We start from the raw sequence: 18,257 nt of genomic DNA, 5'->3' as shown, positions 1-18,257 counted from the left end.
CAAAGGAAATAATTTGAATTTTTAATAAACTACTGTGTTTATCACAATATGAGATTTATTTCAAAAATAACAAAGAAAAATGAATACATCATTTTACAGCTGTAAAATATATGTTGATCAAACAGTAGAACTGAAGACCCTCTATAAGTCACAGCCTTACACACTTTTGGCCAAAAGGCTAAAAATGTGTAAGGCTGCTCCGAAGAACGGTGCAAATCAAATTGGATTATACACATCTAACACAAAAATAGGCATTTTTTTAATCTGTTTCTCTTTTAGTCTCTGCAATCATTTTCATATTTATTTACATTTTAAATTTAAATATATTGTAAGAGGTTGCTTGTTTGTTCCCGGCTGTTCAGTTCTAAAATAACCTCACAGAAACTATATTAATTAAATCACTCCTTGCCCTATTAGCTCTAGCTTCTTATTGGCTAGCTCTTACATCTTAATTTAACCCATTTATATTAATCTCTGTATAGCCATGTAGCTGTGGCTTACAGGCAAGGTTCTGTCTGGTGTCTGTCTCTGTTAGGGCTACATGGTGTCTCTCTGAGTCTGCCTCCTTTCACCAGCATTCACTTTAGTTTGACCTATCTACCTCTATTCTGCCCTGTGTAAGCACAAGACAGCTTCTTTGTTAACCAATGGTATTCACAGTATACAGAGAGGAATCCCACATCACCTCCCCCTTTTCTGTCTAAATAAAAATATGTGATTTTCCCTCTGAATTACATGGTTTCCTAGGGGTTTTAGATTTAGTTTAGTGTCTGTGCTTTACTATATTCTTATAATTATGATTATTAGAAAGAATGGTACTAATGAAACTTATGTGAAGTACACTTATTTATCAGACATGTATATTTTATTATGATAAAATGATCAATGCATCAGAGTGATATCCAATGATGTTCACTGCTTACAGTAAAAATACTGCCACTCTATTTGTGAGTATAACAAACTAATATCATTATAGGTTTTCAAAAATACCTGATCATTGATGAAAGAAATTTAAGTAACAACTCTCCTTGAATTTCAGTCTCTCAGATCTTTGAACTCACTAATTAATCTTGATAATTTGATGAAATAAAAATGAAATAATAAGTTATTAACAACAGCCAGGCTTGATTAATTTCAAAATTTTGAAGAAAATCACAAAACTTTAATGATATCTTTATTCATTAATAGTACACATTGTTAGATGACCTAAATACATGTTATAATAGATTAACAGTGATGAAAGTCTCTTATGAAACTTTTTTTTTCTGTAAATTTGTTTTCTTTTCCAGAAATAATGACCCATGAATTTTGGAGGCATGCATTATTTGTCAAAAAAGAATTTCAGATAATATATTATTCAATCAACATATTTATCTACAAAACAGGACATGGACTCCACCCTTTCTCATGTACTATTATTGAAAAATGAGCCATGAAAACTATAATATACAGACAACGGGAGAACTATCAGGTATTACCTTCTAGGAATGATATTGCTATTGCTGTTAGAATCTTACAGTAGTTGAGTTTGTTTTCCTGAGCCTTTATAAATATGGGTCTGTCATTAGTCAGCCATGGAAGGGAGACCCACTCAGGGAGTCCTATCTGTCCCAGCTGAATTATAAGCCAGCAGTATATTGTGAAGGAAGGACAGTCTTTGAAAATGGTTGAGTCCACAACGCTCCAAAAGGCATGATACATGGTTATATATAATTGTGTTGAAACTCAGTGGATCACAAAATAAAACAAAGATATAAATGTGACCTAAGGTCTTGTAGAGAAGGTAACGATGTTACTCAAGCGTGCTTCAACAGGAAGTCCCATTTATTCAATGATGCCCTTAGTGTCTGTGCTGCTGGGGTTATACATAGGAAGTGGTCTCCTGTGCCCATGTGCTGTAGAGTACTTCCCACTTTCTCTTCTATCAGGTTCCGGACTAGCTGAACATAGCGGACAATGAGGAATACTGAGAATTCAAGAACAATTGCAGTGGGTTTTTGATCCTACTGCACGTACTGGCTTTGTGGGAGCCTAGGCAGTTTGAATGCTCACCTTACGAGACCTGGATAGAGGTGGGCAGTCCTTGGGCTTCCCACAGGTCAGGGAACCCTGATTGCTCTTCGAGCAGATGAGGGGGGGGGGACTTGATCGGGGGAGGGGGAGGGAAATGGGAAGCGGTTGTGGGGACGAGGCAGAAATCCTTAATAAATAAATAAATTAAAAAAAAATAATAAAAAAAAAGGAGTGCTTCAACAGTTCCATTCTTGGGGAGAGGGAAAAAAATCAAACAAAACACATCTATTCATTTCTTATAAGGCACTAATAACAAAGGAAGAAACAACTTTAGAAAATATCAACCTGAGGAACTGAGGATTTTACTGGGCTTCCTTCAAGACCATGAATCAGAGTCTGCTTAGAAAAGCACAAGCGTACCAAAGCAGCCACAACGGAAACTTTTACCCAGCATGGAAAATGGCTTCCCCAGTCATATAAATTGAGGTCCTCTTCAGTGAACTTCTCCCAGTCTATGTACTGCAGCACTTCCTAAAACACTAAGACCACATGAGCTCCTCTTCAATGAACTTCTCCCAGACTATATACTGTAGTACTTCCTGAGATACCTAAGCCACATGAGTTCCTCTTCAGTGAACATCTCTCAGAGTATATACTGTAGCACTTCATAAGACTCCAAGGCCACGTGAAATTAGAGCAAAGTTGTCTAAAAGTGGCTTTAAGATATGAGAATTGGCGAGAGTCATGGGGATTTCAAAGGAGTTTCTAATGTCTCTAATGCAATTTCTAATTGTTCTTAATATTTAAAACAATCAGTCAGATATTAGGAAGTGAATATCTCTATGACCTGTTTTAGTAAATTCTTCTAAAACCTGTGTCTTTGCATTCATATCAACTACCATTTTAGAGAAAACCAAGAATTAGCAAACTAACAGTGAAGATTATCAAAATGATAACATGTCAATCCCAGCTAAGTTGATTTTCCCTTCATTTACTTGTTCCCTCTTTAAACAATGCCTTATGAAATGATATGTTATGCCTATACACAGGACCCCAACACAAGTTCACTACAGAGTTGGTATCTGATGCAAAGGTGCTGGGGTTTATTGATTACAAACTTGCTAACTCAAACCATAATCTGAAACTTAAACACATTAAGTAGGTGTCAATGGCCCCCAAGGCTTGAGTGTTAGAGGTTTTTAAGGGAAAAAAACTGCAGAGACGGTGGCAAAAGCCTTGGCACTTTATGATTGGGTAAAAGTATCCAAACTTTGAATTTGTTGGTTAGGGTTTAAGGAAATTTCAAAACAGCAACTGTCATCAGACAAGAATTTCAAAAGAGCAGTTAATCAGATAGCTACAAGGACGTTCGCAGCAAGCAGGTATAAGCAGATATTGTTTGGACTCCCTGTCCAGGGAGCACAGCTAACTCTGCCATTGATGAAGATTTAGATAATAATGAAGAGTGAAAATGGCTGCTTCTGCACAGAATAGGAGAAGCCTGAGTGGATTTCAAAGTAGCTAAATACTACTTTGGGTAGTATTTAGGGGTCCAACCCACCAGGTGAAAATAAGTCATGAAGCCAGCCATCTGTACCAGGAAAAGTGCAAAAATGGCTTTCTCCTGTGCCGTTTGGAGCCCAATTGCTTTTGGAGTTTGCTGCAGAGAAGCTATAACAGAAAACTTCCAACTCACTCACAGGGAAGAAGAGGAAAGGAAAATCTAACCAGTGGGGCAGTGACTCTGGCCATGTGTTGCCCTGCCTATGCTGGTGTAGTGTGATTTCTAATTGCTCTTAATAATCAAAACCCAGAATCAGATATTAGATGTTAAAAGCTGAAAGTTCAGAGAAGCAGAGCAGATAACAAATACTTCTTACCTATATGAAGCCCTCAGATGGCATGCGGTAATCTGTTTCTACAAGTCCTCAAATTGAATAACTTGAGCTCCTATCTCCTCCCACCTTATATTACTCTCTCTGCCCAGTCATATCATTCCTTTCTCCACAACCTTAGTGCTGGGATTAAAGGTATGTGAGTCCCTAGCACTGGGATTAAATGTGTGAGCCGCCACAGTCTGCCTCTGATTCTCTTTTAGACTGGATCGATCTTGTGTAGTACAGGGTGGTTTGAATCCAAAGATCCATCTGTCTCTGCCTCCTAAATTCTGGGATTAAAGTTGTGTGCCAACACTCTCTGGCCTCTGGATAATTTATGACTAGCTCCCCATTCTGATCATCAAGCAAACTTTATTTGTTAAAGCACAAACAAAATATCACCACAAACGTCCCTCCTTATTGTCCTATTCCTTGAGAGAAAGAGCATCGACAGTAAACAGACCCTATCATGGCAGTCTACTTTCCAGGAAGCACAGTTAATCTGATAAAGATGTTGAGTTCTTGGTTCAGAGCACTGTATTCTACAATAAAAGGAGAGGGTGGAGTCAGAGTAAACAAAGTGCACTATAAACATGCATAAAATTGTCAAAGAACACATTTAATACTAATTATAATAAAATAGAAAATAATCTGACCAAAGATGAATAATTAATATTACAGATGAATTTTTATTTCCCCAAATTTATGTTTCTTCTTAAACATTCTGTCATCATTTGGGGGAAAATAAATATGTCATTATTTTGTGTATATATATGTATCCAATATATATATATCACAGGAGTAGTGTTTTCCATTTATGGTGATGGTTGTTTTCTTTAATGCTGTTTCCCAATTTTTTTAAAAAAAAAGAGAAAGGGGGATAAGAAATGAATGAATAGTGAAAATGAAATTAAAATAAACACATAAATGAATGGAAAAGTGGAGCTACTCTGTTCATCTCTATTAGGAAACTAAGGGAATAATTTAATCATGAGAACAGTTTTCAAGTTCAAATTGAGAGTACAAATGTTATTTGTTTGCATACTTCTCAAGAAAATCAAAAGGCTTAAGATGTACCTCAGAATTCCTGTACTTACTTAGTACTTGTAGGACCCTTGAATCATACTCATCCTTGTATAAAACAAAAATGAATTGTTGTTTTAATATATTTACATAGGCATTAGGACACCGAGAATTTCCATACTAGAAACTAGAATGTTAGCTTTGTGTGATTCAGGAGGAGAAAGGCTATTTTCTTCACAATGTTTTTCTATGCCAAACACTAAATCTCAAAATTTTTGATGAAAATTGATTTGGGGGGTTTTCTTTGTTTGTTTTTCTTATGCAGATAAAGAATATGTAAGTATGATAAAAATAGAAATAGATAATATTGAAGAATAAGAGTAGTTACATCATTTATATTCTGTTTGAAGTCACAGAGATTGGAACAAATAATGCAATGCTTAATTATGTCTTTTGTTTGAATGTAGAAAGATAATACAATTAAGATAAATAAGTATAGAGGCACAAGAGACCACAAACAGATTATGAGATTAACAAATCTAATTTTAAATGACACCACACTAATTTAAGTTTAGTCAAGTACTTAATCCCTTAGCTCATGAAGAATTTTTTATGAAACACCTTAAAGAGGCTTCATTCTAGAAGTATAATTTTTGGAATGGTGTTTTACAATTCTTCTAAACAATTCCCAAAAAGTTTTCAATGTGTTCTCGCGATTTTTTTTTTCACTCAACCACTTACTGTGCCTCAGGAGTCATAGTTCAGATGTAAGAAAACAATATGTGACAATTATTGAGAACCTAATCGAAACACCCCACCAATTGACTCTGATATATCATATTATTCTGTTACTATGAGTATGCAAATACAAAAGAAAGAGAAGGAAGTGGATCTCATAGGAGAAGCAAGAAATTAAAAATATCTGCACTGTACCTTGAGGTTAAGCAGGGTTTTTTTTTTCCAAATATGGAAACACTTAGAGAATAATATTCTAGGCAGAAGACAAAGCAAAACTAGGCAAAGGGGGCATATGAAATCATATATTCTAGGGAATATATGGTAGGAAATGATGCCAGATTGTAAGCATCAATGTATTTGTTTTGAAAAATAATAGTCATATAAGATATAATATGTTACAACAAATGGTAGTCACTTTTGATACTTGACTATGATTCGAGTGAGAAAAAGATGTTTACTGAAATGGTATCATCAAGAACTGGTAACAGTTGGATAAACACAATTAGAAATAGGTGGACAATGAGTTATCAGAGACATTTTAAACATTAATTTACAGAACTTAGGCTATAGATTCCTAGAGACAAAAGAAATACTAGAAGATTTTATGGCTGTATGATTCTTGCTTTTCTAAGCACATGTACATTAGCTAAATTAACAGATCCAGGAAGAAATTGCAGAAATGAGATAAAGAGAGCATTTAGCTTGACCAGGCTTGATTCAAGGTGGACATGTCCAGGTTAAACTACAAACAAGAATCTGAAACTGAAAAAATTATTTTCAATAGTGATTCTGGAATTATTGATGGCAGTGCCAACTGAAATGTACTAAAATTAAACATCCAGGCTGAAATCTTACAAAATGTTCAAGGCCCTGATTGCTTTCCTTCACAGAACAGATATTCTCATTACCCAACATAAGTGATCTGAAGATCCATACCCTAATTCCTCATCATATTAGTTAGTTGAGGGCTGTATCTTCTGACTTCTGAGCCCCAACATGCACTATCCTTTTTATTCACTGCAATTCACTTCAGAGGGGTTAAAATCTGCTTCCTTTATAATCCTGCAAATTTTTTGATAGCAAGTGTCTTCTGAAAGGATACAGCCATCAGGGGGTATTTCCTTGGTTGTGGGATACTGAACTTGTGCTTAACTTTTCACCCATTTCACATCTTGCAGTGTTCATTTTGAAAAGTGTTGTATTCTCACTCTGTATTTTGCATCAGTAGAAGGATTAGTCTGGTGACTATAACTTCATCACAGCAGATATGAATGCTCCCGTAGTGTCTTCAGTGTGGTCCCATTAAAGCCCTACTGTGTTGGGGCTTAATTAGTTATATACCTTCTTTTCCTACTGCACTTATGAACAGAGGAACATTTTTATTTTAGTTTTTGATTCCTAGAGCCTAGTATCTGCATCAATAAATGGTGTTTGGCTAGTAATGAGACATTAAAGGCTAGGTGATTTTTTCCTAAGAACTATAAGGGAAAGAAATCATTTGCCCCTGAAGGGGAAAAAGGTGTTCTTTATATCCCCGTTAATGTAATATGTCTGAGTCCCTTCTTCTTACCTTCCCATCATTCTATACTTTTGATGGCTCTAACCCCCTAATCCCAAGCAATTTTCCCCCTTCTTATGTTCTCACTATTATTCATCGGGACGCAATAATCTGTTTTCATTTCTTTTACCAGTTTGCTATGAGACACCATGCTGCTGTTCATTTCAGTTTCTCCTCCAGCCAACACTACTTAAATATTTTGAAATTTCTGTTGCACTTATTTGTTTATATTGGTCCTCACTGGGAAATGAGTAAATATGTACTTTATAAAAAAAAACATTTTAAAACATTTTCCAAAGCACTATAGTTATTGCTCCAAAGAGGGCTTCTAGGGTGTGGAGGAATGTGTTTCTTAGGTTCTATCTATCTATCTATCTATCTATCTATCTATCTATCTATCATCGATATCTATCTATAGATAGCTTTATAATATAGATAATCTATCTATCTATCCATAGATAACATAAGTATCTATATTACAATATAGATAATATAGATAATATATCTATCTATAGATAACATAAGTATCTATATTATAAAGCTATCTATAGATAGATATCGATAGATGATAGATGATAGATGATAGATAGATGATAGATAGATAGAACCCAAGCAAAAATATGTCTTATATTTAATTTATATATACTGTATAAATTAGAGTATACAATGTATGCATATATATTCTTGAAGATGACTAATAAAGAAACTTTTGTTTAAGTATAATGTGTGTGACATTTACAAGGGTTCAAATATACACATATACGTGTGTGTGTGTATTGTGTGTATGTGTTTTATCTTTGAAAAATTTTATGTCCTAGGTAGTGAAACAAATTTTTGAAATCCAAAAGATGTGAAATGGTTTTCATGTCTGTGTCTTCTCACAAACTCATAAGTTAAAATCTAATGTAGTGGTTTTTAAAATGGGTCTTTGGGGAGTTAGTTAGGTCATAATGGAAGAGTGTTCATCAACAGTTATGCCATAATAGAAGAAACCACAAGAAATTATATTTCTTTCCTACCCCGTGGAAACAAAATGAGAAGCCTGGGTTAATACTGATACAGAGTAAGTACTCAGTGGTCATTGAATCTGATGGTGACTTGATCTTAACCTGCCCAGACTCAAAATTTAAGAAATACAAATTTATATGGAATTTCTGTCCTATCTCTGGTATATTACCATAGTTTCCCATATGTACTAAAAGCAAATAGAGAACAATTCAGTGGACCAAATTATTATAAATGTTGCTCTAAAATACTTCTCTTAATTTCTAATTGCTGAGCCATTCATAATAACTATATTATCATTTATAAAATATACTACATTATACCATTATGTTATATTACATTGTGTTGTAATGAGATGTAAGATATATTAATTAATATATCATCAGCATATTCTGTATTAAATCATCAGACAGCAAATAGTTTTGATCTTCTAGTACTTTGTACAATTTGCTGAAAAACGAGAAATGGTTCTTCAAGAAAAAAACAACCAGAACTGGAGATAGAGTTCAAACATAGAGTGTATATCTAGATAGTGTCCTTCTTGGGTTTGGTATCCAGCCTTCCTACCTCAAGATGCCTTAATTCAACCATGTAAAGAGGTAACATGCTTTCAAATCATAATGATGATCTAGAATGTGTATACATTATTTAGTGAAATATTTAGTTCCACAGTATGACAATCTGTGTAAAATTCCTAAAAGGCTGGATTTGCATTTTCAGCTGACTGTTAATTATTAAATTAAAATATGAGATCAGTATTTTTAAAAACATATTTATAGTTAAGATATCAAGGCCTTAATATTTCAACAGAGCATCTGAATATTTCTGTACTTCATGCCAACTTAAGAGAACTTTGTGCATGACTGGAATAATCATCTCAATTTCAAAAAAATTCAGGAAATCAGTTGGGCGGCAGTGGTGCATACCTTTAATCCTAGCACTTGGGAGGCAAAGGTAGGTGGATCTCTCTGAGTTCAAGACTGGCCTGGTTTATAAGAGCTAGTTCCAGGAAAGGCTCCAAAGTTACAGAGAAACCTTGTCTTGAAAAACCATGGGAAAAAAAAGAAAAATAAATTTTGGAAATCAGGAATCTTGCTTAGGATTCCTATTATTGTGACAAAACACCATGACCAACAGCATGTTCGAGAAGAATGAGTTTACTTCATGTTACAGAACCATCAGTTCTTATTCTATCATTTATGTAAGTCAGGGAAAGAACTCAATGCAAGACCTGGAAACAAGAACTGAAGCAGTAGCTATGGAGAAGTGATGCTTACTCACTTGCTTTCATGGTTTAATCATTTTGTTTCTTGATCATCCAGGATGTGAACCCAGCAATGTCATTGCCACTAGCCAGTAGAATCATTACACAAAAACTATTAATCACAAAAATGCCAACAGGCTTGCCAAAAGTCCAATCTTGTCAACACAATTTTAAAACTAAGGTTTCCTCTTCTCAAATGATCTGACTTGTATCAACTTGACAAAATCTCAGCTAGGACAACTGAATCCTTGTTGACTTCACATTCAAATGCTATTAAATCAGAACTGCCCCTTTCTTGTTCATCCCCAAAATCTCATATCAATTTAAACATTACAGTAGAGAATATTCTAGCTGCTAAAAGTCCACAGTCTTTAAAAGTTCATTGTCTTTCTAAAGTTCAAACTTTAGAAGTCTCTTCTAAGTTTAAAAGATTCTGAAAATGTTCAACAACTGTCTTAAATATCCAAAATCTCTCTAAAATCTTCAAGGTCTTATTACTATGGGCTCCTGAAAATTCAAAAATAAGTTAAGTTTTTTTCTTATTCCAAGAGTTAAGATCTAGGGCACAGTTAAGTTCTGAACAAAACCAAACCAAAATTCAACAGTGTAAGAAGCCCAGGGCTTGCTATCTGGGATCCACACATGATACTCTTAAGTTACAGAGAGTCTTGGTAGTAACATTTCTCTAGCTCATCTCTCAACACCACCTGTGTCACCTAGGCTCAGGCCGGCTCCAGTCCACAGATACTTCTCTTCTTGCTTTATCATCTGGTGCTCCTTTGTGTGCTTAAATGTTGAGTTCTCCACTATTAGTATCTTCACCAATGACTTCTCCAAAAATGCTGTCTCTGACATAGTATATCAAGTTTTAGACTTTTTGTTACTTACCCTGGGGCTCCTACCTTAACTGAGGCTGCACATTTGACAGTGGGCTCTCCCAGGCTCTCATAGTGCCAACTCTCAGATGCTCTCCACGACTTATTCATTCCTTCACGCCCAGTACCACCTGGCAAACTCTTACACATTACCAAGTTCAGCTGGCAGAATAAGATAGAATCAGCATTATTTGTGGCTAACTCTGAGGTAATACTTCCCAGAAGATTTCAACTTATTGATACTGGTCTCTTTCTAATCACAGCCAGTTCTTCAGGCCTAGCTGACTAGTATCATTTGACATAGAAGAGTTTCCACGAGAGTGGTTCTTAATTCAAAATATAACATGAATGCCCTTATCGGAAATTCAATGGGCTCTCAAATTCATCTATAAAATTTCACAAGCCCGGCCTCCCTCACCTCTATTTTTCTCAATACTATTGTCCAAGGTCACACAAATCATGAGTCTAAGTTCTGAGCAGTTAAGTCAACAGCTTTTCTGGTTTAAATTTCAAACCACAACCCTTCAAAAACCACAAGGTCAGTACTATCACTGTATTATTCCATGATCTTACCTGGTATCAACTTCTACCTACTTAGGTCTTCCATTGCCATAATAAAAAACCATGATAAAAATCAAGTTGGAGACAAGGGTTTATTCCATCTTACAATCCTCAAATCATACTATATCACTGGGGAAAATCAGGGCAGTAACTCAAGGCAAGAACTTGAAAGGAGAAATGAAAACAGAAGCCATGGAGGAGTACTGCTTAATTAACGACTTGTTCCTCGGGGCTTGCTCAGCCTTCTTTCTTACACCATCGAGAACCATGGTCTGATATGTGGCTCTCTTAATAATTATCAAGGGCTAAAAAAATCAGTCTAGCATTACAAAAGAAGGCAGAAAAAAGAACTGCTCTAGAGATGTTAGATGCTACATAGTTTATGCCTTATAATAGAATTATATATAGTAAAATAACTTAAGATGGAATATCCAGCTGAGTTAAATAGCCAGATATATTTTCGATAGTTACACAGAGAAAACTACAGCCCAAAATTTAAGTAACAAGAATCAGAAGCTAAATGTCAGTAGATTTCACTCATGGTAAATTATTAAAAATGAATTGTACTGGGAAAGAATACTATTGTGAGGAAGAATTATGCTCAAATGAGTTGCATATATTTAGTGACAATAGCTTAAATGATTGTCCTACCAGGTTAATACCATTATAAAATATAAAAGAGAAATAGTAGTACAAAAGACCTCTATGTTGTTTGATAATTAAACACCTGGAGATGAAAGAAATAAAGTTATTTATAACATATTCATTAGACATTAAAATTATAGACTAGAAAAACTGTTCAAGTTTAAAAATATAGTAACAAAGCACAGTGGATAAGAATTATAATTCCATGCAGATTTTCACTTTAATTTCCCAGCGTCTCTTGCTTAACGAAAATTAAGGATCAAATAAATATGAGACAATCTGGTAAGTTTGATAGCAGTGCAATAAAAAGACATACACAATGCATAAATACAGTTGCATATTGGTTATTTCAAAATTCTGAATTAAATAGTTTATTTTTAAACTCAAGTTTATTTTGCTAGATTTATGTTTAAAACTCAGGTACCCTTCCTCTCTTCTCAAGTTTAAGAGTGCAAACAAGATGACTAAAATGTCTCTTACAGATTACATGAAAGATAACATTTTATAAAACATATAAATTTATACTATTAGCAGTTTTTTTTAGCCCTGAAAGTAACATAAGACATATCTTGTCAAAATATTTGACCAAGCGTGTAATCACCTGTATCAATCTTAAAAATGAAGTTAAAATTTAACTCAATGTGCTATGGTGATGTGAAAATTAATATTCTTCAAAATTTATGTCACTTAAGCAATTTAAATGTATAACTTTAATTTGTGAATAACTTAATTTCATTCAATTTAATACAATATACCTTCAAAAGTTGTTATGTTTAATTTCAGTTTTAGAGGTAATATTTTGTTCTTGATTTGAAATTAATATTATATAATTACAGAGTTCTCAGGAACTTTGATAAGCCCTACTGAAGTCAGCATAGGATATAAATGTGAATTTAAAATGTAAAAACCAGATTAATATTAATTTAACTAGGAAATTTAATTAATTGGTGAATGTCATGTTTGAACAGAATATATTGACTACAAATAGAATGTATCAGAATTGATAACATAATTTACATTTTTAAATAAGCATAAGGCAACTAGAATAATTTTTTTGTAAATTTACTTCTTCAGATTTTAAACTTTATTTTTTTTTGCTTTTCTAAATGACTAGATATGCATATTGCAGGAAACTCTTTAAAACATATGAATAGAAGCTTTTTGTTTATTTTTTGTGAAAGCAAACAATATACATGCATGCTCTGCTCTGTGTTGAAAGCTACTCATTAATCATATTTTCAAGACATGTGGTAAAGCTCCTTTGTCTTCAAGTTTAGGTGATCAAAGCTCATCATATATCTCTCATAAAACTAACTGTAATCATGAATCCTACAGAGTGTACATTAATCATTTTGGAAAATTTTGCTTTCTAACATACTGTGTTCAAGATATTATGTTGACTGTTCTATAAAAAAATCACTTTTCATTTAAGTATTTCTTATATTTTAATATATTTACTTTATTTATATAAATAATTACTCTATTGAAACATGCATTTCAATCTGAATGGTTTGATTTAATGAGTAAAGACAGTTTACTCATTAAATATGAGATCCATAGTGTATTAAAGAATATTATTTTCCCACCAACGTTCTAGCAGCCATTTGAAAATAAAATGAATTTAAATGTGACTTATTATTTCATATAAAGTCAGTATAAAGAATTATATTACCTCAGCATCCCCATTTTGTTTATTCTATGTTTTGAACACACTTATATATAATAGTGTAAAAGACAGCATAAATCTTAAAACAGTCTCCTTCCACTTAAAAACTTTTGTTGGTTAAATTAAAATATAACTGTTTTATGAAAAGTGTTTAATAGTTCTATTATAATTCCTTACCATTTGCTTTATTGTTTTCATTGGTTATTGTTTTACCTGCTCTATAATTAAATTTCCAGCTGACTAAATGACATTAAAATGGTACCTTTTCAAAGAAACTGAGAAATTCTGGGACCAGTGAGTGCTTTTGCTAATTTTTATGGACTTTTGACTTTAAAAAGTTGACAGAGACAAACAAGTTTCATTATTTCTCTTCATTTAAATATCAATTAGTATAAAGATATTTTCAGTTGCAAATATGTTCATCAGGAGATATTTTAACAAAAAAAAAAACTAAATAAAATGTGAGTGTTTAATTTTTATGGTCTGTGGGCAGTGTTTATTCTTACTTGATATATATTCTTACAACAGTTTTTATTATAGTGTAGTTTCTCAACAGTATGCCTTCCTAACTCACTATTTGAATTAGACAGCATAAGTGTGGTTTAAAATATCAAAGAGTATTGTTTTGCTTTATTCCATGTATACCTCTGTTAAGAACAGCTTGTCCTTATTTTAGAAGTACATATAATTGATGAGCTTCCAAAGTTTTCTGTTGAAATGTTTTACAAATAGCTTTTGCTTCTTGCTGAATAATACCATAATTCTCTTCTTCTTTTTTTTTTTATTTTTTTTATTTTTTTTTTTAATTTTTTTTAATTCTCTTCTTCTAAGCCACTTCTTATTCTTATACATAGTGTATATTGAGCAACTGTATACACAAACAATTACATATCATATGAAATTCTGGACAGTAAAAAGAAATTTAAAATTCATTTCTTTAAGCATCAATATTTTTGCAACTAGATTTTCAAACTAAAGCAATTTAATTTAATTCCAAGATGATGTAAGCTAGACAGGAATATCAGAACAACTGAATCCAACCATAGAAAATAGTATGCCAAGTTACTCAGTCCAAAGCCAATGCAGGCATTTCCATGAAGAGCATTTTATTCCTTGATTCCAAACCCTCCCAGATATGGATTCAAAAAAATGGAAATATAAAGTTGGTAGTTTCTGTTATTTAATTGTTTTAATTAGAATGGAATTATCTAACAAATATACATTTTAAAGAAAAGTTTTAATTTTGATGAAAAATATTTTTTCTAAATCCTTGATTCCAAACCCTCCCAGATATGGATTCAAAAAAATGGAAATATAAAGTTGGTAGTTTCTGTTATTTAATTGTTTTAATTAGAATGGAATTATCTAACAAATATACATTTTAAAGAAAAGTTTTAATTTTGATGAAAAATATTTTTTCTAAATTGAAGAACATTATATAATGTTATGAAAATGTCAGAAATTCCAATTTATTTCTTAGATCTTGTTAATCTCTAAGGGATGTAGGTAAATCATGATCAAAGGCTTTCTGTTCATTTTAGTACTGAATTTATTCAATTTATTTTGTAAACCATATTTTACTAATGAAACATTCTTTTAGGAAATGGGTTTAAACATATGAACGATCAAGAAAAGAAACATGTTCAAATAAGATAAAAGTAGTGAAAACATTTTAAAATGACGTAAACAAACTGGAGGTGGCCACTGCTATTTAGAAGTAAGGGGAACAGGCCCAATTTCATCTGTCACAAGTAGTAAGATAAAAAGTCATTCTTTAATTCTCCTTTTCTGAGCCTCTAGAGACTTAGGGTACATCTCTCACATCAGTTTAGAATGATCTAGAGTGATAGACACCCCAATGATCAACCAATCAGTACTACAAAACTATGTATTTATCTTTTTATGACATTTTTGTACATAAAAATACTCAAATGGACGTGCCAGTCAACATTGTTAAGAAAATACAAGACTTTCATCTGTGAGATAGTTTGGTGAGTGAAAACAGTTGTCCAAATTATAAAGACTTGTGTTCAATCACGTAGATTTTTGGAAGGATGAAACCAACTCTCATAAATTGTCCTCTGACTTTCAAAGTCACACTGTCATGTGCATGGACACACACACACACACTAAATAAGAATAATAACTTTTTTAATTATGAGAAAGACTTAAACTGAACATCTAGAGACAAATAATTAACCAAGCAAGGCTTTTCCAGAGCCTACTATTAAAGGAAGAAAAGAAAGTAGAGGTGAATATTGGAACCACTGGGTGTTCTTTTGTCTTTCAGTAACACTGTTGATAAACTTATTATTGCTTCCTTGTTTTCAAACAACAAAAAATCATTATTTTTTATTTATTTACTTATTTTTTCTTTTTTTAAATTTATTTATTTATTAAAGATTTCTGCCTCCTCCCCGCCACCGCCTCCCATTTCCCTCCCCCTCCCCCGATCAAGTCCCCCTCCCTCATCAGCTCGAAGAGCAATCAGGGTTCCCTGATCTGTGGGAAGTCCAAAAAAATCATTATTTCATAGTCTTTTTCCAGCATGCTCCAGCCTGCATTCTCTGACTCGTTCTCTGAACATTGGCTAAGCATTTTTCACAGCACTTTTATGCCAACATTTTACTAAGATCACAAATGGCCATCTGAAGCAGTTAGAGTCTACTTCTTTTAATATGATTATGGAATTTACCATAAAATGCTTTTTACTTTTGCTCAGCATTCTTTATTGTTAGTTCCAGTTCATTGTTGCTTAATGCTCCTAATTCCCCTCCAGAACTCTGTGGGCTACTGTGGTACGTGCCCCATAAAAGTTGATGCTCCTTCAGTTTACATTGCTGGTCTTTCCCCAACATCACTCAATGCACAGTCTTTGACGCACCTATCCAATGATACGATGCCCAACATTGAGTGACATCCTTTCGAGATTCTCCTCTCTGATGACATAGCTACTGATACTAAGTGCCTAAAATTAGCTACCTAGAACTTCTTTAAAGTTCACTTTCCATGAGTTTTTCTCTTTGAGAAAAGATTCCATGCCTGTTATGATCATTAAATCCAGAAATGTGATGTCAGTGATAAATCCATTCTATTCAGCACTTACAGTTGAAATTTTGTACTTCTATGTTATTTTAGTTTATGTCTTTTTAATACCATCATTTTTAAAATCTGCCCTTATAGTATTCTCAAGAAATAAATCTCAGCAAATACCTTAATTTCAATTTCTTTTACTGCCTAATCTTGCAAGGGTTATATTTCTAAAGTTCATAATTATGAGGTATCTATTCTACTTAAGACTCCACTTGCATATAGAAAAAAGGAAAAAGATCTTTAAATGAAATTGGTTTCAACTATGAAACAAATTTATCGAATAATTTACAGTAATTTTCCTGACTTTTACTTGTTAGTTAAGATGGACATTAAAGAAAAATATGTGTTTCATGGAGGCAAAACACAGAAATCTAAGACAATATCAAGAATTTAAAAAAATAAGAGAAGAGCCCAAGTAAAAGTCAAAAGGCCACAGAATAAACTGCGGATGCCATAACTGAAAGAGTAAAGGCAGAGCCAAGGACAGATTTACAGTCACGGGCTTGTACATAAGGCAGTTTTGCATTTCTAGACAAGTCTTCAATTATTTTTATTGAAAAAATTCCCACCTCCTCCCTACCTGCCATTTCCCTCCCCCTCCTCCCACTCCTCTCCCCTTCCCTCTCCAGTCCAAAGAGCAGTCAGGTCTAGGAAGGTGAGCACCCAGACAGGCTAGGCTCCCACAAAGCCAGTACATGCAGTAGGATCAAAAACCCAGTGCCATTGTCCTTGGCTTCTCATGAGCCCTCATTGTCCACCGTGTTCAGAGAGTCCGGTTTGATCACATGCTCCATCAGTCCCAGTCCAGCTGACCTTGGTGAGCTCCCAATAGATCAGCCCCACCGTCTCAGTGGGTGGGTGCACCCCTCGCGGTCCTGACTTCCTTGCTCATATTCTCCCTCCTTCTGCTCCTCATTTGGATCTTGGGAGCTCAGTCCTTTGCTCCAATGTGGGTCTCTGTCTATCTCCATCCATCGCCAGATGAAGATTCTATGGTGATATGCAAGATATTCATCAGTATGGCTATAGGATAGGGTCATTTCAGGTTCCCTCTCCTCAGCTACCCAAGGAACTACCTTGGGACATCTCCCTGGATACCTGGGAACCCCTCTAAAGTCAGGGTGGATATGGGACAAGAAAGTATATATCTTAATTAAGGGAGACATTTTAGGGTTGGCAAGTCTTAAATTTATAGAATACTTTGAGTGATTTTTCTTTAAGTCTTAAAAAAATAGTCGAGAGTACAAAGTGATCATATATCCCCTGGGTTAAGCGAACGCCATCAACTAGGACTTAAATTTTTGTGAGATTCCAAGCTTGTCACTTTAATACTTATTCTCCATGGCCAAATACACTATCTCTATTTCCCATCCTGGATAAATGTTCACAAATTCGGAAGCAAAAGATAAATACTTTTATTTTCCATTCTTTCTTGTATTGGGAGTCCAGGAATGTTGTGGTAGAGCCTCTTCCTGGGGTTTTATTTAGAGCACCCTACTCTGAGCAGAGGACTCGGTACAGGAGGACTAACTTCAGAGTCCTCAGGGTTGTCAGGTTTTTGTACCTAGAAAGTGATTTATAAATTCTCAAGTGTTTTCCTTTGAGTAACATAAACAGTATCCCAGTCAGCATCCTTTTCAATTAGTTTATACACGATTAATTAAGACTTACATGTGTTTGTGCATTGTAGGTCCACCTTTATAACATTGTATCGGTTAAAAGAAATAATTACCCAAGCCTCTCTTCAAGACTAGAGAACTACACAAATATATTATTCAACAGAGGTGAGATTAGCACTGTTCCTGGTTAACCATATCTTCCAGGAGGGGTGGGCTAAGCAAAGAATGCAAAGCAATTTTATTATCAAATGTTTTAGTAATAAATCCTCTTTCCTTGGTCATAAAGCAGGAAGCTAGAGCAAGTACAGTCAGCCCAGACA

This window comes from Microtus oregoni, unplaced genomic scaffold (assembly GCF_018167655.1).
Source record: "Microtus oregoni isolate MIOR12 unplaced genomic scaffold, Mior012 000030F_ref0000283, whole genome shotgun sequence".
Taxonomy (NCBI): Eukaryota; Metazoa; Chordata; class Mammalia; order Rodentia; family Cricetidae; genus Microtus; species Microtus oregoni.
The sequence above is the reverse complement of the archived record's forward strand: the minus strand, read 5'-3'. Positions refer to the sequence as shown.